Source organism: Muntiacus reevesi, chromosome 17, assembly GCF_963930625.1.
Source record: "Muntiacus reevesi chromosome 17, mMunRee1.1, whole genome shotgun sequence".
Classification (NCBI taxonomy): Eukaryota; Metazoa; Chordata; class Mammalia; order Artiodactyla; family Cervidae; genus Muntiacus; species Muntiacus reevesi.
Genome location: NC_089265.1, coordinates 30,112,353 through 30,137,358, shown reverse-complemented (window position 1 = coordinate 30,137,358; position 25,006 = coordinate 30,112,353). Strand labels below are relative to the sequence as shown.

At 38.1% G+C, this 25,006-nt stretch overlaps 1 long non-coding RNA gene and 1 pseudogene across 1 annotated transcript in view; one reads left to right on the top strand and one right to left on the bottom strand.

Annotated features, from left to right (window-relative positions):
* Positions 1-25,006, bottom strand: part of LOC136148572 (uncharacterized) — a 161,811-nt gene that overhangs the window by 121,448 nt on the left and 15,357 nt on the right. The gene's annotated exons all lie outside the window — the stretch shown is intronic.
* Positions 19,962-21,134, top strand: LOC136148605 (large ribosomal subunit protein uL3-like; annotated as a pseudogene).

Below are 25,006 nucleotides of genomic sequence, written 5' to 3'. Positions count from 1 at the left end.
AAATTCTTGAACTTTAAAGACAGCATCAATTGACTATTGTTCAGTCACTAAGTGACATCCAACCCTTTGTGATCCCATGGACTGCAGCACCCCAGGGTCCCCTGTCCTCCACCATCTCAAGGAATTTGCTCAGATTCACGTTCATTGAGTCCAACACATTGGAAAAGACCCAATATTGGGAAAGGTTGAGGGCAAAAGGAGAAGGGGACAGCAGTGTATGAGATGGTTAGATATTAAGCATCGCATTAATTGAATATTATATGCCAAAATGGGCTGATGCCAGTAATGTGAATGGGGGAAAAATAATAGTGGTATCTCAAAGTAATTAGTTAGGGAACAGAAAGAATTAACAGCAACAACAAAAAAGGCATTACAAAAATACAAAGCCATTTAAAACCTCTGAAACCATAAATTCTTTAGGCAATAATTAGATTAATGTGAAAATAGGAAAATTTAAAGCTCTTCTTCCAACATAATGCTATTTCAATTCTATTTGATTGTTAAACCTTTATAAATTTATTCATATTAATTATCAAAGGAACAAATATACCCAACAGCCACATTATGGAGTGAAATGCAAAATATGTATGCTGTATTAAAGTAAATCATAAAACTTCAAAGAAATTTGGGCTTATACAAGTTTGCTTTGACTAACGCTTCCAAGACCCTTGATAAAAAAAAAAGCAGCAAGTTTATATGAACTATAAGGTCATACCTAGCTTCAAATTTAGATATATTTTTTTGGGGAGGGAGTGTCAAAATGTTTTGGTTTCAGATAACAGAAATGCACTAATACTTTAAAAAAAACTTACCTTGTACAAAATATAGTACAATACTGGTTTTGGGGTCCTACCTGGCACTGGGGCTAGATATGAGACTCACTGTCATTTCTTTCCTTTTTTATTAGGCTACTTCTTTCTGTGGTGACCTCTGGCAACGCTAACCCTGCATTATCCTCACCCCTACCTTCCATTTCCCAATAGTTCCAACAAAATTCCTAGAATTAGCTTTCATTCTCTTCATGCCCATCCCTGAATATTTCACAGTAGCTAGTGGGCAGAACTACATGATTTGACAAGGTCTTGATTATGTGCCAATTCCTTGAATGAGAGTGGCAACAGATTTTATCACAAAGGGAAACTGAGGGGCATTAATCATAATACTGTCCATCAGCACTTGGTGCCAGCTGAGCTTTCAGAAAAGATTCACAAATGGTCATCTGCATCCTTGTTCCTCAGTATTCTCAGTTCCATCAAATGCTGGGTTATGGTTTATTTTCTTTCAACTGCCATTTTTGCTCACTCAGGGTACCATCAAGTATTGGACAAGAATTCTTCCCTTGAATCATTCCAAACCTATGGGAAAACCACTATGTGGAACTGATATGATATATCTGTCACTAATAGTGGGCTCATGGAGTAATTTATCACAACACAAATATTCCATTCAGTTCAGTAACTCAGTTGTTCCTGACTCTTTGTGACCCCATGGACTGCAGTGCTCTATGCTTCCCTGTCCAGTACCAATTACCGGAGCTTGCTCAAGCTCATGTCCATCGAGTTGGTGATGCCATCCAATCATCTCATCCTCTCTTGTCCCCATCTCCACCCACACTCAATCTTTTCCAGCATCAGGGTCTTTTCCAATGAGTCAGTTCTTCGCATCAGGTGGCCATAGTATTGGAACTTCAGCTTCAGCATCAGTCCTTCCAAAGAATAGTCAGGACTGATTTCTTTTAGGATGCACTGGTCTGATCTCCTTGCAGACCAAGTGACTCTCAAGAATCTTCTCCAACACCATAGTTCAAAAGATTCAATTCTTCATGCTCAGTTTTCTTTATGGTCCAACTCTCACATCCATACATGACTACTAGAAAAACCATAGCTTTGACTAGACAGACTTTTGTCAGTAAAGTAATGCCTCAGCTTTTTAATATGCTGTCTAGGTTGGCCATAGCTTTTCTTCCAAGGAGCAAGTGTCTTATTATTTCATGGCTGCAGTCACTATCTGCAGTGATTTTGGAGTCCAAGAAAATGAAGTCTCTCACTGTTTCAATTGTTTCTCCATCTACTTGCCATGAAGTGATAGGACTGGATGCCACGATCTTAGTTTTTTGAATGTTTAGATTTAAACCAACTTTTTCACTCTCCTCTTTCACTTTCATCAAGAGTCTCTTTAGTTCCTCTTCACTTTTTGCTATAAGGGTTGTGTGATCTGCACAACTGTGGTTATTGATATTTCTCCTGGAAATCTTGATTCCAGCTTGTACTTCATCCAGCCTGGCATTTCACATGATGTACTCAGCATATAAGTTAAATAAGCAAGATGACACTATTCAGCCTTGACATACTCCTTTCCTATTTGGAACTATTCTGTTGTTCCATGTCCACTTCTAACTGTTGCCTCTTGACCTGCACACAGGTTTCTCAGGAGGCAGATAAGGTGGTCTGGTATTCCCATCCCTTTAAGAATTTTCCAGTTTACTGTGATTGACACAAAGAGTTTAGCATGATCAATGAAGCAGAGGTAGATGTTTTAAAGGAACTGTCTTGCTTTTCTATGATCCAATTTATGTTGGCAATTTGATCTCTGAATCCTCTGCCTTTTCTGAATCCAGTTTGAACATCTGGAAGTTCATGGTTCATGTATTGTTGAAGCCTGGCTTGGAGAATTTTGAGCATTATTTTGCAGGTGTGTGAGATGAGTTCAATTGTGCAGCAGTCTGAACATTCTTTGACGCTGCCTTTCTTTGGGGTTGGAATGAAAGCTGACCTTTTCCAGTCCTGTAACCTCTGCTGAGTTTTCCACATTTGCTGGCATATTGAGTGCAGCACTTTCAGAGCATCATCTTTTAGGATTTGAAACAGTTCAGCTGGAATTCCATCACCTCCACTGGGTTTCTTCAGAGTGATGCTTCCTAAGTCCCACTTGATGTCACATTCCAGAATGTCTGACTCTAGATGAGTGATCACCATCATGATTATCCAGGTCATTAAGATCTTTTCTGTATAGTTCTGTGCATTCTTGCCACCCCTTCTTAATATCTTGTGCTTCTATTAGGTCCATACCATTTCTGTCTTTTATTGTGCCCATCTTTGCATGAAAAATTCCCTTGGTATCTCTAATTTTAATGAAGATATCTCTAGTCTTTCCCATCCTATTGTTTTCCCCTATTTCTTTGCATTGATCACTTAGGAAGGCTTTCTTATCTCTCCTGGGTATTCATTGGAACTCTGCATTCAAATGGGTATATCTCTCCTTTTCTCATTTGGCTTTAGCTTCTCCTCATTTCTCAGCTATTTGTAAGGACTCCTCAGACAACCATTTTGCCTTTTTGCATTTCTTTTTCTTGAGGAAGTTCATAATCACTGCCTCCTGTACAATGTTATGAACCTCCATCCATAGTTCCTCAGGCACTCTATCAGATCTAATCCCTTGAATCTATTTCTCACTTCCACTGTATAATCATAAGGGATTTGATTTAGGTCATACCTGAATGGTCTAGTGGTTTTCCCTACTTTCTTCAATTTAAGCCTGAATTTGGCAATAAGGAGTTCATGATCTGAGCTACAGTCAGCGCCCTATCTCATTTTTGCTAACTGTGTAGAGCTTAGCCATCTTTGGCTGCAAAGAATATAATCAATCTGATTTCAGTATTAACCATCTGGTGATGTCTGTGTGTAGTCATCTCTTTTGTTGTTGGAAGAGGGTGTTTGCTATGACCAGTTCTCTTGGTAAAATTCTGTTAGCTTTTGCCTTGCTTCATTTTGTACTCCAAGGCCAAGTTGCCTGTTACTCCAGGTATCTCTTGACTTCCTACTTTTGCATTCCAGTCCCCGATGATGAAAAGGACATCATTTTTGGGTGTTAGTTCTAGAAGGTCTTGTAGGTCTTCATAGACCTGTTCAAATTCAGCTCTTTGGTATTAGTGCTTGTAGCATAGACTTGGATTACTGTAATACTGAATGGTTTGTCTTGGAACAGAGATCATTCTGTCATTTTTGAGAATGCAGCCAAATATTCCCTTAGAAGTTTTATAATATTAGAACTATACATCACACCCAGTACCACGAGGAATCTTGGTCTCAGAGCTTTGTATTCAGGGAACATAGGGGATGGAATGTCTAGAGCAGTTTTGTCCAGTAGAATTTTTTTGTGAAGATGAAAAATTTAAAATGCTGTGCTATGCAATATAGTAGTCATTGGTCATGTGTTGACTTTTAAGTACTTGAAATATGACTAGTTTTACTGAAAACTGGAATTTTATTTAATTTTATATACTTTAAATTTAAATAGCACTATGGGCTATTGACTACATATTGGACAACACAACTCTAGACAAACTACATGGGGTCACATCTCTGTGGTTCACCATCATATTCTTAGGCAGTAAAATTTCTGCAGAGAGCCAGGCACCTAATATGTGTGTTGTTGCTGACATACAGCAATAGCTGACATGTATTCAGTCAGGCACTCTGCTAAGCTTCTTTAAGAACTTTATACAAATATCTTTTCAAAGATGCCCCACATCTAACTTAATAATACAGAACATATCTTAGAAGTCCAGAATGTTGTGGTAGACAGTGAGAGACTCCAGCCCATAATAATGTATGAGTTGAATAGCCTCAATTCAACAGTATAAACCCCTAACAGCCTATACATTTACACCATCATCACTTTGTTTTTTATAAACTTTATGGAGGTATGACTGGTTGCATTTTTCTATCTGTAAACTGGGGTGAACAGCTGTACTCACCACATAGTATTATGAGGATCAAATTCAATATGTGTAATATACTTAGAACACCTTCCAGGAGATAGTCAATGTTTAATAAATATTTGACATTATAATAATTATTAATGTTATCAACATGGCTGCTATAGAATGTTTCTCCACCTAGTTCTACCTAGGACATTTCACCATGTGACAGAAACCATTTGCTCCAATTAACTCTGGAGTACACTGAAGCACCACTGGATCCCTCAAACTCCAGAGCAGAAGACTATAAGGTCTACCTGCCACTATCTTGTCAGTATCCTCTCATCAACTCTCCAGATTCGAGAATTCCTATTTGTTAATTCCTAAGATTAACTTTTCTTGGGTGCCAAAGTCACTTGGACAGTGAATGCAGACCCAAAATTAATAAGACACTTGCTCCTTGGAAGAAAAGCTATGACAAACCTAGAAAGCATATTAAAAAGCAGAGACATATCTTTGCTGACAAAGGTCTGTATAGTCAAGTTATGGTTTTTCTAGCAGTCATGTACAGATGTGATAGTTGGACCATAAAGAACACTGAGAACCAAGGAATTGATGCTTTTGAACTACAGTGCTGGAGAAGACTCTTGAGAGTGCCTCGGACAGCAAGGAGATCAAACCAGTCCATCCTAAAGGAAATCAACTCTGAATATTCATTGGAAGGACTCATGCTGAAGCAGAAACTTCAATACTTTGGCCACCTGATGTGAAGAGCCAACTCAGTGGAAAAGACCCTGATGCTGGGAAAGATTGAGGGCAGGAGAAGGAGCAACAGAGGATGAGATGGTTGGATGTCATCACCAACTCAATGGACATGAGTTGGAACAAATTCTAGGAGACAGGGAAGGAGAGGATAGCCTGGCATGATGCAGTCCATGGGGTTGCAAAGAGTCAGACGTGACTTAGTGACTGAACAGCAGAGATTATCTTTGATAGTAATAATAGTCTTTCAAGACTGACTATATCTCCTATATTCTAAGAAAGTTCATATTTTATTACTTCCAGTAGACAATCATATCAGGATATTCAAATAAACTCTGATAATTAGAAACATAAAACCCAACTCAGAAGGTTTCTGTAAAAGTTTTTAAATTTTACAAAGTAGCTATATGTTCACTGCTCCTTTAATATGATCTTCACAACAGCTTGTAATAGAAGTATCAGCAAACATACTTCATAACTCATGTCCATGAATGAGTGTGAGTTGGTGATGGATAGGGAAGCCTGGCGTGCTGCAGTCCACAGGGTCACAAACAGTCAGACACAACTGAGCAACTGAACTGAACTGATTAGGCTTCAAGGTCGTTTATTTTTTTTAAAAAGAATCAAACTGCATATTTGGCTGTTGTTGTTGAGTCGCTAAGTTGTGTCCAACTCTGCAACCACATAGATTGTAGCCCACCAGGCTCCTTTGCCCATGGGATCTACCAGGCAAGAATACTCGAGTAGGTTGCCATTTCCTTCTCCAGGGGATCCTCCCAACCCAAGGACTGAAGCTGTGTCTCCTGCTTTGGCAGGTGGATGCTTTACCACTGAGACACCTGAGAAGCCCTTGGATTATTCTGCTGTACCTCAAAAAATTAACTTCATAAACTTTTCAGAAAGAAAAAAATAACAAGGAGGCCACTGTTCTACTAGAAACAGGTAGTTTCAACTTCAGTCTACTTTACATAAGGACAGTAAGGAAAAATGATCATTAGTTACATTTTACTTTTTACTCAAATGTCTGGTTTCTGTACTATAGTCCAAGGGATCACAAAAGAGTCAGACATGTCTTAACAACTAGACAACTTCTTTATGCTCCATGTATGCTGCCTAAATAGATACAGTGTTGCTATTGAAACAGATGCTTATGTGCTTACTTCTGTATCAAATATTGTTTTCTCTCTGGGAATAATTAATTTTCATCATTGTTCTTTCATACATATATTGTTTTCTCAGTTTCTTCCTCAATCTCAAAACTTTTACTTAAAAGAAGAAAATAAAAGGCACAAAGAGATTTGATGTCAAAGCAAAGTACCTGACTGAAAACTGTTCGAGTGCATTCTATATCTGTTATCTTAAAATAAAACTTCAAAGAAAATGATGAAAGATTTTCAAGCTCCTGACTCTGTATATATAAAAAAAAATTAAATGATGAAAAGCCACGAAGATGAATAGGTCTTTTTAATTGCACGTGTGGTTGCCTACTGGACTCATTCTAGCTTTTCATTTATTTCTGGCTTTTCTTTTGGTGGAAGGAGATTATCCTTCTTTAATAGAGGAGCATTCCAAATGATTTTAGTACAACATTTAAATATACTCCATAAAAGGGTTTATTTAATCGAGGGCTACGATTTCATGATACCATTTCTGATCCACGGTACAAGAACTGGCTTTTAATGCATAAAGATATCTGGTTACCATGACTATAATTACCATAATTTTACACCTATTAATTTTGTCTGTAGAATTAATTTCCATAACTTATGACTTGAAACAAAAACATCAGCCTTGTTCCATAGTTTCCAAGAGCAAAATTATGATAAACCTCATAAATGCCAAATGGTATTATTATTTTTTCCTTTTTGTTCTCTCTGAATCCTCCAAACTGGTTCCCTCTTATTAAAATTCAAACAGCTGTGAAATGGCCAGGCAATTTGAAGATGAAAGTAAATGTGAAGTGACCTTCATCCATGCTGAACAAATAGAATATTATAAACATACTTTCCAGTTGAAGTTACACAAAGCAAATTAAGAAATACCTAGGGCTATAATTTACTATAAAAATGTTTCTTAAATTTCTGACAGTTTCATTTAACTGACTAATTAAATTTGCTTGTAGGCATTTTAGAGATGGAGTCTAATAACCACACTGTCATTTGGGAAGAAAATGAAAATTACTTTTTTGTGTGTGAGATACATTTATAATGGTCCAGGTCTCATACTAAACATTTGACAAATATCTGTAAGTACTTCTGTGTAGCTGTATTAGATAATAATGCCAATTCTATTAAAAGATGATTAAAAGAAAATCTCGCATGTAATAGCTTGGAACTGTAAATTTGTATTTTCTAAAGGACCTGCCAAGGAAAGAAGTTAAAACATATTTCTACAATAAGAACAAATATGCACTTATTGTATATTTAGTTTACTCACTTCATGAGAAATTAGCATGAGAGGATAACCCATTTTATTATTCCCCATGTTTGACCGGGTGCTACTTCTTCGCCTCAATGTTCTGGATAAACCCCATCCCCACGAGATTGCCTTTCTAGATGCCAGCCAGACACTGTTGTGGAGGACTTAGAATTCAGTTTCCTAGTATATAAGCTTATATGTTCAGAGGGCTAATAGATTTTTTATTTTCTTCTAAAGAAAACCCCAAATACAATCTCTTTTTTGAGACATGGTGTAAGGCTGTAAGGGAAAACATTCAAATAGAGTTTTGCAACGAGTGTCTTCAGGTGAATATTAGAACAAAATACCCTACAATCTTCTATAATTATACCCTCAAATTGTGGATAACAGTCAAAACACTGATTTTCTCTTTTCATTCTCTTTAGAAACAATTCAGGATCTTGGCATGTAAAATATAAAACACGTGATGACGTTTAATAATTATCTCCTTTCATTATGTGTAATTGTGTTATTCATTTCACGAAAATGACATTTAAGAGCTACAATTATATAATTATTTTGCCAAAGCTCTGTGAAAATCAGACTCTCTCAGGGTTTAAAATTTCACTGAATCTATGTGTAAAATTATTCACATTTATTTTAGTTCCTCTCTTACCTCCTATTAACCTGTGAACTCTCTGAAGCTGTGAAGTGGTATCTGCTCATGGTGGAATATCCTTCAGCCATTTCCCTGACGGTTCATATGGTAAAGAATCTACCTGCAATGCAGGAGATCCAGGTTCAGTTCCTGGGTTGAGAAGATTCCTTGAAGAAGGAAATGGCTATGAATTCCAGTATTCCTGCCTGGAGAATGCCATGGACAAAGGAGCTTGGCAGGCTACAGCCCATGGGGCCACAAAGAGTCAGACAAGACTGAGCAACTAACACTTCCAACACTAGTATACTACCAGACATATAGAAGTCATTCAGTATGCATTTGCTGAATTGAACTGATTGAAATGTTTAAAATGAAAATAAGCTAACAGGGTATGGCATTCAGAAGGGGAAAGTTAAAAAGATTAAATCTCTGTGGCCTCTGTTATTCTTGCCTCTCTAGTGATTTCATGCTCCCCCCCCCCCACCTAATTAAAAAAAAAAAAAAGAATCAATGCTCAAATTTGTAGCAAAGGTGAGAAAATCCTTCTGTTATGGCAAACTTGATACTAATTTTGGTATTAATTAGAGAAACCTAGGAGGAGTTCTACACTTCAAATTTCTCTCACTGCATAGAAAATTTAAGTCAACACCGCTGGAGTCCCTTCTATTAATACCATCCCAACTTTATTTTTAATAAGGAACCAAATCATAACCTTAGCCTATAATTTCAGACTACACTCTAAGTTAAAATTTACGGAGACAATTTAGATGGTCCGTTTTTGCCATAATCCCAATAATGAAGTCAACTGATCAAAGACAACTAGAAAACTGCAGTCATACAGTTTAGGTTTATTTAGCCTTCTGCAGTGACTGAGAGCGTGTACCAGAGGAACCATGGGAATCTCAGCACCAGGGAGTCTGAAGGGGTATATTACAGTGTTTGTGTTTATTCCGGGTGATTTTAAGGCAAATGTAGGGAAGCAGGTGTCAACTTAGATTGAGTGCCATTAGGAAGTGAAGACAGTGTGCTTCTTGGTTATCTCAGTAATTTTTTGTCTGAGAAGCCTGAAAATCAAAGGAGAAGTATAGTTGCCAAGGGTAGAGAAATAATAACCACTGAAATTTGGCCAGAAGAAGGAGGCTTACCAGTGCTATTACTATTACAAGTTTTGGTTGCTTAAGGTACATGTCCCTGTCTTGTTCCATCATGTTTACGGAGTGACTTTTTTGAGTGATGTTTATACTCCATAAATATCAGTTAGAAACACAACATCCTTATTGAGAACTCCTAGCTGCCAGTTTCTAAGGTCAGTCAGTCAGTTCAGTCGCTCAGTCATTGTCCGATTCTTGCGACCCCATGGACTGCAGCACGGCAGGCTTCCCTGCCCATCACAACTTGGGGAGCTTGCTCAGACTCATGTCCATTGAATCAGTGATGCCATCCAACCACCTCATCCTCTGTTGTCCATTTCTCCTCCTGCCTTTAATCTTGCCCAGCATCAGGGTCTTTTCCAATGAGTCAGTTCTTCGCATCAGGTGGCCAAAATATTGGAGTTTCATCTTCAACATCAGTACTCCCAATGAATATTCAGAACTGATTTCCTTTAGGATTGACTGGTTGGATCTCCTTGTAGTCCAACAGACTCTCAAGAGTCTTCTCCAACACTACAGTTCAAAAGTATCAATTCTTTAGTGCTCAGCTTTCTTTACACTTCTAAGGTAAGTTTCCCCTTTCTTATAAAACATTCTAATTATTTATAACTATTACTTTTTAAAAATCATGTGATAAAACTATAAAGACGATCACATTTTATGGAAGAATGGGGTTTTGGAAATCCCTGCTCCATCTTTCTGCTTCTTACCCACTACATCATTTTCAGAATTTCCTTTATATTAAAATAACTGCAATTGTTACAGGTGTAGAAACAATCTATGATAAACTCTATTTTTCTTCATGTAAAATATTTCTAGCTTCATGATTTGAAAATAATTAAAACAAAATAAAGTGATTTACCTATATTAGGTAGGAGGCATAAAAGAAAAGTAAATAGGAAAAAATACATGAATAAATTTAAAATCTTTTTTTGCCATAAAAAAAAAAAAACCTAGACCATTCATGAGGAGTTTGTGACTGCTTCATCTAACATAAACCTACTCATTATGAAGGCAAGCTTATTCTTTCTAACTCAGATCTTTCAGTTCAGTTGGTCAGGAAAACACCTAGAGACAGGAAAAAAAAAATGATCTAAGATCCTGTTTCTCTGGCATAAGCAAAAGCAGAATGCTTGGTAATAGAAGTCTAGGGTTCAAATCGAAAATCTCCTATTCATCTTGGGAATTTCTCTTTCAGGTAGGGTTTCATAAATCCTTATCATACTACAGCTCCATCTAGATGTAACAATTACTCATGTGATATTGCACTGTATAGATCTTGGTACAATAAATCCCTTATCTTATGTAAATGTAGGCTGAGGTAGTTGTTTTTATTTTCTAGAACTCAAAATATAGGAAATTAACTAGTACCAATCAGGAAAAAGAAGGATTGCTCATATCAAACTTGCTTCATTGAGAACAGGCACTGGGATTCACCAGCCAGTGCTAAAAAATGGTGAACCAAGCATGACTTAAATACCTGAGGATGTGAAAGGGAACCAGGCACTTTTGCCCAAAGGACCCTGAGTCACATTTGGAGTGTGTTGTGTGTTTCTTCTTGGCACACTCTTAAGAAGTGTGCCCTAAAAGGAAGCAGAGATGGGGATGTGATGGAGAATATGCGTGGGTCCAATATTATTGGAAGCTACTAACTATAAATGACATTTTCCCATGAATATCAGCTTCTCTGATTCAAGACATACTCACACACTGATTTAAATCCCAGAAATAATAAAAATTTCTAAGAGAAAAAGAGAGCTTGAACAATATTGAGTAGGAAACTAATTATTTAGGGCACTTTTCTATCTTAGACAGTGGTGTTCACCTGGCATTTTGTTTTGTGTTTCTCATCATTCCACTAAAGTAGAATATACATCTTTTTGATCCTTCTGATCAAGAATTCTATTTTACCAGAAAGGAAGTTCAAGAATGGGCTATGGAAGCTTGCATTCAGGATCAGTCATACCAATGAATATTCAGGGTTGACGTTCTTTAGGATTGACTGATTTGATCTCCTTGCTCTCAAAGGGACTCACAAGAGTCTTCTCCAACACCACAGTTCAAAAGATTCAATTCTTTAGCACTCAGCTTTCTTTATGGCCCAGCTCTCACATCCATACACGGCTGTGGAAAAACCATAGCTTTGACTAGACAGACCTTTGTCAGCAAAGCAATGTCTCTGCTTTTTAATATGCTGTCTAGGTTAGTCATAGTTTTTCTTCCAAGGAGCAAGCATCTTTTAATTTCATGGCTGCAGTCACCATCTGAAGTTATTTTGGAGCCCAAGAAAATTAAGTCTGTCACTGTTTCCTTTGTTTTTCCATCTATTTGCCATGAAGTGATGAGATCGTATGCCATGATCTTAGTTTTTTGAATGTTGAGTTTTAAGTCAACTTTTCTCACTCTCCTCTTTCAATATACAATGAAGATTTTAGAAAGCCCTGGACCTAACAATCATAATGATGGGTATATTAATTAAGACTCATTTTAGTGATGAGTTTAGAAACTCACACTAAGAAGGGGAAGCAAAAAGGAATGTAGTGCTTCACATGACTAGAATGTCTGGAGATTAATCTTGAAGAACAGCTGGGACTCAAATAATATTCAACCTTGGTTTCTCTGTGTATCTCCTTTATCCACTTTTTTTCTGCTTCTAATTTTCTCTGTTTCATCTTTAACCTTGGTTAGGTTAACCACACACTGAAGTCCTATAGTCACCAGTTACCCAAGAGTCTCTTCCTTCCAGTTTACCAATGTATTGGATGCTTTTGGCAGTCTGCCAATAATCCCTTGGCATTTGTAGTTCCTATGCATGCTAGTGGCTTCTTCTTTTTTTTGAAGAGGAGGGTTTTATTAACGATCCTGAGACACAGACACGGAGATCACAGTCCCTGCAAATTCCCTAAGCTTGGATACAGGATCTCTGCCTATCTCTGCTCAGCTGTGTGCATCTCAGTAAGTCCTCTCCCCAACACCCACTCTCCCTTTCCCTTAGAAAAATCCTTGTTCCTTTGGTGAAAGGAGGAAAATAAAGGAGATGGGGGCTGCCTCATCTTGTCCCTGGACTTTCAAAATTCTGCTTTCATCATTTTTGCAGAAATGGTTTTGTCTTCTTTGATTGATGTCAGCCAATCCAGAAAATTCTTTGAGGGCTACTCTTTCCTGTCAAAACATAGTTATCAAGATATTTTGTTAAATACAATTCTTTCTCTAAGAGAGTTTACTCTTTACTTATCAATCTTAAGCCTTCTCTTCCTGATGACTGCTGACCTTTGCTCAGATCTTGCACATTTTTCTAAAGATACGAGGGGCTAGACAGAAATTAGGGCAAAATCCTGGTTGAGCGTTTTACTGGCAGAATGTCTAGAAAGGTGCAATCTACGTTCACATTGTAGTTTCTCTCTTGCCAGCCTGTACTCCATGCCCAGTTGTAACTGAGCAGGATGCTATGGGGCCTTCCTGGGACAAAATCTTTACCCATTCCTCTCTGCTTTAGCTCCTCTGAAGTATCTAAATAACAGTATTTGATGCACATTTCCTGAGTCACAGATATGAACAGTTACAGATATGAACCCCACCACCACCACCACCACACGCTAGTGGCTTCTTATCCCCAGCATCTGCAGTCTCTCTACCTGGGGGCCTTCTGCGGCAGCTGGAGCAAGGCAGCCAGGAAGTGTGGAGCAGTTAACAACTCTGGAGCAACCCTTCACTTCAAGGTTTGTTCTATACCATTGCCAAGGAGTTCTCAATGGGATTGAGCTTCCATTTCCCAAAGCTATCACCTGTTCATTTGCACACCCTCAAATGATTCTTTTTCCTTTCATGGTCATTCCCGGTACCCCACCAGTGTTTCTTTGGGTAACCTCTCAAATAAATTAATTTATTTTAAATGTATGCCTTAGAATCTGTTCTTGTAGAAATCCAACCCAACACAAACAGCCTCAAAAGACAAATTTTCTTCTGTTGTATATACTAGAGAAAGATGCTAAGTCTGGGGTACTTTGAGGCCTGGGTCTAAGTCACACAACCAGCCTTTTGCTAAGGGAAGAACCAATGTGTGTGTATGTTTGTTACATAAATGAATGTGTCTCTTATCCAAGAAATAATACATACAGGACAAGGAAAATACAGTATTTTCACAAGTGTTTGGCACATCTCATGAGTGAAAACAATTGTATGAAGCAGAGGATAAGAAATATCTATTTCTGGCTTACAGGGGACAGCAACTAAATTATTAATTAACTACTCACAATCTCCACAACTGTTTAGAATAACATTCTAAATTAAAATAGCCCAGTATCAAATATAACCTATTTTAGTTATTAATTTTATACATGAATCCTGACATTCAATTACATTTCTATTGTAACATGAATATTAAAAATCATCATGTGTAATACTATAAATTCCTCTAGGCTATGGGAAATATATTTTTATTATTATTTTTGTTTTAAAAATATGTGAAGATTCTGATGAAAATCAGAAATAAGGGAAAGGATACTGATAAATAGGATGTATAGATTCTGATAGATTTGTGGAAAAGCTACTCTTAACTAACTTTTTTAACATCAACTCTAGTGGAAAGCACTACCAGTGTGCTACATGTATTGTTGCCCTTGATGGAAATGCAAAAACACTAGAATTTTTTTCTTCTTTTTTTTTTTTTGCTTTTGAAGTCTGAGTCAAACAGTACACTCTGAAACTTGTCTCCATTGAAAAGGCACTAAATCCTAGTGTGTGATTCATCTGTGGGGTTCATTCTGGAGTCAGACATAGGATAGAAGTATATAATTACCAGAATCACTTCTCACTGAAAATTTTACTTTGGATTGGAGGGGACAGAGAGTCAGATAAGTATTCTAAGATGTGTATGTATCAGGAAGAAGCTACTCAGCATTGAAATCAAGCCTACAACAGAAAATAGCCACAAGTGAATAATGGGGACTTTCCTGATGATGCAGTGGATAGGAATCCATCTGCCAATACAGGGGACATGGGTTCAATCCCTGGTCCAGAAATCCTACATGCCACAGAGAAACTAAGCCCATGTGCCATAAGTACTGAGCCCGTGCTCTGGAGCCTGGGCACCGCAACCACTGAAGCCCTCATGTCTAGAGTCCATGCTTCACAATAAGAGAAGCCAATGCAGTGAGAAGCCCATGTACCATTAGAAAGTAGCCCCCACTCTCCACCACTAGAGAAAGCCCATGCACATCAACAAAGACCCAGAACAGCCAAATAATAATAATAATAATGACTCTCATTCAAAGCAGAAAACTTATCCTTATTAATATCAATACATTTGCTGGCTAATAAAGCAATGGGAAGCCACAGTCATTGGATATCACTGGGAGAAGCTCAGTATATTCAAGTTCATCTCTGAAAGTTTGATAACTATTTTGTTAAAGAATCCTTGTGATGATACAGTCAGTGCAATTCATACTCAGCACTAGGATAATGAATTCGCTCCTCTGACACTAACTGTCCTATCTGGAAAGAATCCTGGCTCCCAAGGGTAGACATATGAGGAAGTTCTGGAACAAAATTTGGTGCTGTGTGCTTCTCATCTACAATGTCACGGCATCCCAGGCACAGGTTACTGAACAGAGTACAGATTTAACAGAGTAGAAGAGCTATCATTATTTCACTTAGAATATAAAACAAACAACATAAACAAAAAAACTCCAAGTTTTAGAAGAAATAGTATAATCCTTTTGGATACCACAGGATGAGTAGCACTTTTCTGAGAGAATACTAGTAAAGGGGAAGTAAATGATCATCTTCTAAGTATGAAAAGAAAGTGGAAATTATGCAAAAGGCAATCAGATTTACCTTTCCTACTTGAATTTCTTTCAGTTTATAGCTATTGTTTTCACAGCCCTCAGTAGGGAAGGGAAGAACCCTTAGGAAGATTCCCTAGAGAAGGAAATGGCAACCCACTCCACTATTCTTGGCTGGAAAATTCCATGGATGAAGGAGTCTGATGGGCTACAGTCCATGGAGTCAAAGAGTCAGACACAACTAAAGTGATTTAGCATGCACAGTACACCCTTGCTATTTCAATTTCTATAATATTCTATGTCTTACTGTCACTTAGGGGTAACAGATGCTGTTTATGATCAGCTTGACAGTTTGGGGACAGTGAAGATATCAAAAGTTGGGAATATTTTATGGTTGAAGAAGGATTAACAGCACTGCATTTGTTAAATTAAAACAAAACAAATGTTTTTAATCTGAGAGATAAGCTATTATTTCCTCCACAGACCTTCAGGAAGAGGATCAGATGGGCTCCCAGGACAGATGTGATCAAGAGGTAATTTTGAGGAATTTCAAGTTCTTTGGTGACTTTCTAAATATTTTCTAGGTTACTACTTGAGGAAATATTTATATAAAGACTAATAGAGAAAATGAGAGGAACAAGCCAAAGAATGAGGGGGGAAAAAGAATGATAGCTGCATGGAGAAGCACACTCCTCTTTACTCTGACAGGCTGAGAAGAACAATGGCATAATGCTCTGTGTGACTGAAAGTGCACTAAAAAAAAATATTCAAGGTGTGAGCTTCAACAAGTAATAATATCACCAGACTGATCCAATGTATAAAATCTGAGAGCTCAATAAGGAGGTCTTCAATGTTCCTTTCAGCCTTAATCTCTGTAATTCCTTTTCTTGTGTAGGCTACAGGGAATGTAAAATAAAATGAACATATTTCATAATGCTACTGAGTCAAATAAACCATTTTGGAAAAAATCTTGATGCTCTATACCTTCTGAAGAAATGAAGAGTACCTTCACTTTGCTTTAGGGTGATTTTACAGGGAGTTGATGCATATATGCAGCCATGAAATTAAAAGACACATACTCCTTGGAAGGAAAGTTATGACCAACCTAGACAACATATTAAAAAGCAGAAGCATTACTTTATCAACCAAGGTCCGTCTAGTCAAGGCTATGGTTTTTCCAGTAGTCATGTAAGGATGTGAGAGTTGGACTATAAAGAAAGCTCAGCACTGAAGAATTGATGCTTTTGAACTGTGGTGTTGAAGACTCTTGAGAGTCCCTTGGACTGCAAGGAGGTCCAACCAGTCCATCCTAAAGGAGATCAGTCCTGACTGTTCATTGGAAGGACTGATGTTGAAGCTGATAAACTCCAATACTTTGGCCACCTGATGAGGAGAGCTGAGTCATCTGAAAAGACCCTGATGCTGGGAGGAATTGGGGGCAGGAGGAGAAGGGGACGACACAGGATGAGATGATTGGATGGCATCACCAACTTGATGGACATGAGTTTGGGTAAACTTCGGGAGTTGGTGATAGACAGGAAGGCCTGGCATGCTGTGGTCCATGGGGTCGCAAAGAGTCAGACACGACTGAGCGATTGAACTGAACTGAACTGATGCAGATATGATCAAACATCACACCACCATGCGGCGTGCCGGCTAGCCTCCTTTCCAACAATGCTGAACTTCAGAAATAGCTAAAAAAGGAAAGCATTTTCCTTGGGTTCAAGGTAGTAAAACTGAAACTCATAATGTCAGGATTTTTTTTTGAGATTTGGCATTGATTTGAAATGTAGCCTAAAATAAATTAGTCATTGGTTTATGTCAGTGATTTATTCACATGCAAACTTCGAAGTTAGTCCTTACCTGCTTCCGTCTTTGGCAGACATACGAAGGAGATTGGAAAGACAGTCTGTGAAAGGCCTTGAGCTGTAGCAAGGCAGAGGTACACAAACACAAGGCTGTTTGTAATCATCATTATGCTGCTGTTTATTTTTGCTGAGTGACTCCATTTGACTCATAAACTCAACATTCCAGCAGTAAAAGCAAATGTACTTTCTCCATGGAAATTCACTTCATGTGTTTTTAGGGAAGGCAAGATTACCCACTGGACAAAATTTCAGAAGGTACAATTTCACATGAGTTCTCATGGTTTTTAGCTGAAGAAGCTATTTAAAGTTTTGCTTTCTAATTTTTTTTTATTTCTGATATTCAAATCTTATTTCAATTAAATCTTAAAACAGTATCAAACATACTTTTATCTGTAGGTTTCAGACTTGAAAGATAAAAGAGAGAAAGAAAAATAATGATGAGTAGAAAATTGTATATTATCATGATTAATATATAAAAATTGGCTGCATTTCTTTACACTAACAAATATCAGAGAGAGAATGAAAAAAGAAATCTAAATTGCATCATCAAATACTTATGAATAAACTTGACCAAGGAAGTGAAAGACTTATATACTGAGAACTATGAATCATTAATAAAGAAAACTGAAAATTATTCAAAGAAATGGAACAATAACCCGTGCTCTTAAACTGGGAATAATATTATTAAAAGGGCCACACTACCCAAAACAATCTACAGATTTACTGAGATCCCTCAGTCAAATTACCTGTTTCACAGAACTAGAACAAATCATCCCCAAATTTACCATAAAAGAACCAGAATTGCCAAAGCAATCCTGAGGAAAAGGAAGAAAACTGAAAGCATAATCTACCCAGACTTGAGAAAATAGTGCAAAGTGACAGTAATCAAAACAGCATGGTATTGGCCCAAGAATAGATATATGGATCAATGGAACAGAATACAGAGTCTAGAAATAAGCCCACACACCTAGAGTCAATTAAACTTTGACAAAAGAGGAAAGAATATATAATGGAAAAAAAGACAGTCTCTTTAGCAAATGATGTTGGGAGAGTTAGCAGTATGTTAATCAAAAAAGTTAGAACATACTCTCACACCATACTCAAAAATAAATTCAAAACAGCTTAAAGACTTAAGCAGAAAATTATACTGTAAAACTCCTAGAAGAGGATACAGGCAAAATATTATGACATAAATTACACCAGTGTTTCCTTAGGTCAATCTCCCAAGGCAATAGAAATAAAAGAAAATAAGTAAATTAAGAAATAGGGCCTTACTAAACAAAAGCTTTTGCAAAGAAAAAGAAATCATAAACAAAATGAAAAAGAAAACCCACAGAATGGGAGAAAATATTTGCCAATGATGTGACCAACAAGGGATTAATCTCCAAAATATACTAACAGCTCATGCAGCTCAACAGCAACAATAAAAAAAGAACCCAGTTGAAAAATGGGTAGAAGACATAGGTAGATATTTCTTCAAAGAAGACATACAGATGGCTAACAGACACATGAAAAGATGGTCATCATTGCTAATTAATAGATAAATGAAAAACAAAAGTACTATGAGGTATCACATCATACCAGTCAGAATGGCCACCATCCAAAAAAAAAAAAAAAAAAAAAAACACATCTGTGAACAATAAATGCTGGAGAGGGTGTAGAGAAAACAGAACCCTCTTACACTGTTGGTGGGAATGTAAACTGATATAGCCACTACAGAAAACAGTATGGAGGATTCTCAAAATACTAGAAATACCTTTAGACCATGAAATTTTTGCACCTTGTTTTATGCCCCTGGATATGTTCCAGTCTCTCCAAGTTTATAATCCATGGAATGCTGAATAGAATTTGTACCCTACTGTTGTGTGAAAATTATATAAATCTTAATTATGTTGAAGTGGGTAACAGTGTTTTCCAGGTCTATTATATCCTTCTACTTCTCTATATATTCATTCTATTAATTTGTGTGAGTTTGATATTGAAACTCCAACTGAAAAATCTTATTTACTTAAAAAATTGTAATGTATAATGGAACTATATGTAACCCGATTCTGTTTTCCAAGTCTCCTATAAATGTGTTATCACACTTTTATAATTTAAAAACAACTATTTTTTGCCCACTCCTGGACAAAATTCTAATTCCAAAAGATCAATGCCCTCCTACGGTCACAACAGCACTATTCACAATAGCCAAGACACAGACAAAACTTAAATGAACTTTGACAGAGGAATGGATAAAGATAGCGTGGTATATATACACAGTGGAATTCAACTCAGTCATAAAAATGAACAAAATAATCCCATTTGAAGCAACATGGATGGACCTAGAGATTATCATACAGAGTGAAATAAGTCAGAGAGACAAATACCATATAACACTTAAATGTGGAATCTAAAATATGACACAAATGAACTTACCTATGAACAGACTCACAAAAACAGAGAATAGGCTTGTGGTTATGAGGGGCTGGGGGTAGGGGAGGCATACATTGGGAGTTTGGGATTAGCAGATGCAAAGTACTATATACAGAATGGATAAACGATGATGTCCTACTATATAGCACAAGGAACTCTATTGAATATTCTGTGATAAACCATAATGGAAAATAATACTAGCTCTATAGGTATCTTCCAACAGGCAGGATGTCTCACAGGGAGTTTTCTGCTCCCAGGTACAGGACCCTGGGCTTCCTGCCTCAGAAGCACAGCAGCCGGTACCATGGGAAGGTGAGGAGCTTCCCCAAGGATGACTCTTCCAAGCCCCTGCACCTCACCACCGTCCTCAACTACAGGCTGGCATGACCCACATTGAGAAGAAAGTCGTGGGCCAGGGTCCAAAGTGAACAAGAAGGAAGTTGTGGAGGCTGTAACCATCTTGGAAACTCCACCATGTTGACTGGGGCATCATAGGCTATGTGGAAACACCCCAAGGCCTCTGGACCCTTAAGACCATCTTTGCTGAGCATATCAGTGATGAGAGCAAAAGGAGCTTCTATAAGAATTGGCATAAATCTAAGAAGAAGGTTTTCACCAAATACTGCAAGAAGTGGCAGGACGTAGATGCAAGAAGCAACTTGGGAGGGACTTCAGTAGCATGAAGAAGTACTGCCAGGTCATCTATGTTATCACCCTCACCCAGATGCTCCTGCTTCCTCTGTGCCAGAAGAAGGCCCACCTCATGGAGATTCAGGTGATTGGAGGCACTGTGGCTGAAAAACTGGACTGGGCCCATGAGAGGTTACAGCAGCAGGTGTCTGTGAACCAAGTGTTTGGCCAGGATGAGACGACTGCGGTCACTGGGGTGACCAAGGGCAAAGACTACAAAGGGGTCACCAGCTGTTGGCACACTAAGAAGTTGCCCCATAAGATCCACTGAGGGTTGTGCAAGATTGCCTGTATTGGGGCGTGGCATCCTGCCCGGGTGACCTCTGTGGCTTGGGCTGGGCAGAAAGGATACCATCACTGCACTAAGATCAACAAGAAGATCTACAAGATTGGCCAGGGCTATCTCATCAACGATAGCAAACTGATCAAGAAAAATGCCTCTACTGATTATGATCTGTCTGACAAGAGCATCAACCCTCTAGGTGGCTTCGTCCACCGCGGTGAAGTGACCAATTACTTTGTCATGCTCAAAGGCTGTGTGGTGGGAACCAAGCAGCAAGTGCTCACCCTGAGCAAGTCCTGGAGATCGAACTCAAGTTTATTGACACCACCTCCAAATTTGGCCATGGCGGCTTCCAGACTGTGGAGGAAAAGACAGCCTTCATGGGACCACTTGAGAAGGACTGAATTGCAAAGGGAGAAGGGGCCTAATGAAACAGATTGTACAGCTGGTAGAATCTCAATAAAATAATTTTCCAGTGGGGGGGAGAAAATAATATGAAAAAGTATATATGTCAGTCAATCAGTTCAGTCACAGTCGTGTCCGACTCTTCGTGACCCCATGAATCGCAGCAGCCAGGCCTCCCTGTCCATCATCAACTCCGGGAGTTCACCCAAACCTATGTCCATTGAGTCAGTGATGCCATCCAGCCATCTCATACTCTATTGTTCCCTTCTCCTCCTGCCTCCAATCCCTCCCAGCATCAGGATCTTTTCAAATGAGTCAGCTCTTCACATCAGGTGGCCAAAATATTGGAGTTTCAGCTTCAACATCAGTCCTACCAAAGAACACCCAGGACTGATCTCCTTTAGGATGGACTGGTTGGATCTCTTTGCAGTCCAAGGGACTCTCAAGAGTCTTCTCCAACACCACAGTTCAAAAGCATCAATTCTTTGGGTGGGTGGGTGTGTGTGTGTGTGTGTGTGTGTGTGTACACAAATACATATAACTGAATCACTTGGCTATATGACAGAAATCACTGAGTCATGTCCACCTCTGTGACCCCACAGACTGTAGCCCATCAGGCTCCTCTGTCCCTGGGATTTTCCAGGCAAGAATACTAGAGGGGGTAGCCATTCCTTTCTCCAGAAGACCGTTCCCAAAACACAGGGATCAAACCCAGCTCTCCTGCATTGCAGGCAGATTCTTTACCATCTGAGCTACCAGGGAAGCCCATAGCAAAAATTAACACATTGTAAATCAACTATACTTCCAAAAAAACACTTAAAAAAAAACTTTAAAAGATTGCACAGCATATTCAAATATCAATTCTTAACACAGAGTCAGTTAATATAAAATATGACTAAGATTATTCCTCCTTTAGAATTAAACCTTGCAACTCAATATTTTGCCTCACAGAAAATTTTGAAAAACAAAAACTTATTTTAAATTCTATTTTATATCTATAATATTTAATCAAAGCTTTAATTTTGTCACTGATGCTGAAGCTGAAACTCCAGTACCTTGGCCACATCATGCGAAGAGTTGACTCATTGGAAAAGACCCTGATGCTGGTAGGGATTGGGGGCAGGAGGAGAAGGGGGCGGCAGAGGATGAGATGGCTGATGGCATCACCGACTCAATGGACATGAGTTTGAGTAAACTCCAGGAGTTGGTGATGGACAGGGAGGCCTGGCGTGCTGCGATTCATGGGGTCACAAAGAGTGGGACACGACTAAGTGACTGAACTGAACTGAATTTTGTCACTGGGTATTTGAAACTGGATGGCCATAACAACAGTAGCTATTTATTTGTCGGACACCATTTTAATAGATCCTTTCTAATATTATTTGCCAGGCAGTTGCATGAAATAATCTTTATGTAAAACTCTTGAATCAGTGCTATTATTATTTCATTTTAAATTTTAGGAAACTAAATCACAGGAAGATTGAGGAATAAATTATTGAAGACTTATAGTGACTGAAGGCACAACTGAGATTTGAATGTAGGCAGGCTGGCTCAAGTTCATATATGTATTACAATTCTACACACAGTCCCTCTTTCAAGGAACTCTACTGACATCGTAAAGACCAACCATCTGTGTCTATCATCAAAGTGTTTAACTTTGCAAGGAAATGTGATCTACTATAATTGTATCCCTCTCTGTACAACTGTACACGACAAATACATTATTGCTATTGTCAAAAGATAAAGATTCAGTTGCTAGGAAAAACTTCCAGACTTGTTAAAAATGGTTCATTTTAATTGATGATATCTTTATTTCTTCTTTGCTATAGGCCATATGTTACAACAGAAACAATTTTCATTTGAGACAAAAAGATCTGGAATTGACTTTCTACTCATGCCTCTACCATCTGTATGATATTAACCAAGCCACTGTGATGGACTTCTCTATGGTCAATTAACAATGTCATAGGCCTTCTTCATCACTGCCCTTTGCCAGATTCCTCTGAGCTCTGCCTGCCTGCCAAGATCTCTCATCTTCTTTGCTTGATCCATCACCAATTTTCTCCTCTGAACATGTGCATGTGTATAATCCTGAGTTATGGCCATTCCCACCAGACTGATGCCAATTAATCTTCAAGTGACCTTGCTGCAGGGATAGAAAATCTAGACCCTGATTACCAGTCTGGGTACCTTGACCATTATACTGCCAATTCTTTCTGCCAGACTTGAACATTATTCCTCTTCTAGGTCCTCATTCTGACTCTTCTTCTTCCCTCATTTCCTCAGTGAATGGAGTACAGACAGACTCATGTTTCATCAGGGCTCTTGGTTCTCGGCCTTGGCATCTCCTATGCTGTTCTGTTACATCATGATCAGGCAATGGCTCAAAAATCACACTTCAGAACCCTTATCTATTTTTGATAAGATCTACAGATTCAATCCTTTTTCTTTGAAATTTTCAAATTTCTGTTCAAAGAAAATCACATACTTCTCACTGGAAAAAAATATAGATTTCAGGAATATATAAATGAGTTTGCTTTAATATCTACACTATTAATCTCTCTCACACAAATGTTCTGAATATTCTGTTTGTCCTCTTAGGTATATTTTCCACAATCCTCCACCTTATGCCTTGCCCCAGAAGGCTGAATTCATCATCAGGCTACCTGGCTCTCTGGCTTTCAGTTTGGCTTGACCAATGGAAGGCTATACTGGCAGGAAACCAGTGTGAGATGGTAGAGAGAGGTTGAGATATTTGTGCCCCAATACCCACAACACAGAGTGTAGATAGAGGCTGCATCCTCTAGTTGGGAAGCCCCTTTCTTTCAACAGCAGCTCTGAGTAGGTCATGTAAACCTTTCTATCTTCTTTCTCCTCCTCACTGTTACCACTCCATCCCCCTCTTCCTTAGTCCTACCTACACACACACATACACACATTAATAAATAGCATAATCATAAAATCCTTCTTAGTCCTTTCGTATGTCACCTGCTTTTAATAGAATCTTGACTGATACAGTTCCCCCATACCAAGTTTAACAGAGTTGTGCCTCCTACAAGTGCTCCACTCCCTTTTGAGAGATAATTGGTCCCTGAACATAAAAGGAAGAAGGAACTGGCGCAAATAGTTTACAACCCTTCCTTCAGGATTTTAAAATGCAATTTCTCAGTCGTACTATATAGATATATAAGGATATATAAAGCAGTCAAATTTATAGAACATTTTATATACTTTAATAATGTTTAAGGTTTAATTCTATAAAGGAATATTTGAGGTGAAACAAAAAGAAATTAGTGATATTTATCCTTTTGTATTCAGTTTCTTTCATACTCAGATTTTTAAAACTCTTTTTCAAGTCTGGAAAATTCCCTGCTTAAAAATCAGGTCTATAATTATGATCTTGGGAGTCTAATGATTTTAGTTTTCCCTTTCCCTCTATCCCCCTTTGAAGCTGCATCATTAAATGATCATTTGCACGTCTTTTTTTCTTATACAACTGATGTATAGTACATGGAAATTCTGAATAATCAGTCAAGCAGTCATGTTAGGTTTTCAGAGAAGACATTCTGGCCTTTGCTTGGGTAATTGCAAAAGAGGACAGTTTTTTTCCCCTGGATACTGCAGTGATCATCTAATGAATTGTCCCTACTATCCAGTTCCAAATTTCAGCTTCAGATATATTTCTGTTCCACTTTATCATACAACTTATAAGATCAGTAGCATTTACTTTAGTAATTATATATCAGCAAATGTTTACAGCTTTCTCGAAAGGTATTCTGATAGACTTCTAAGCCATGATAATTCAAGATATTGCTGGGTGACTGTTGTAGCAGAGGCAGTGGCATTTCTCTACGACTGGCTTTCTCTTCTGAGCGCATCACTAGCCCACATTTTT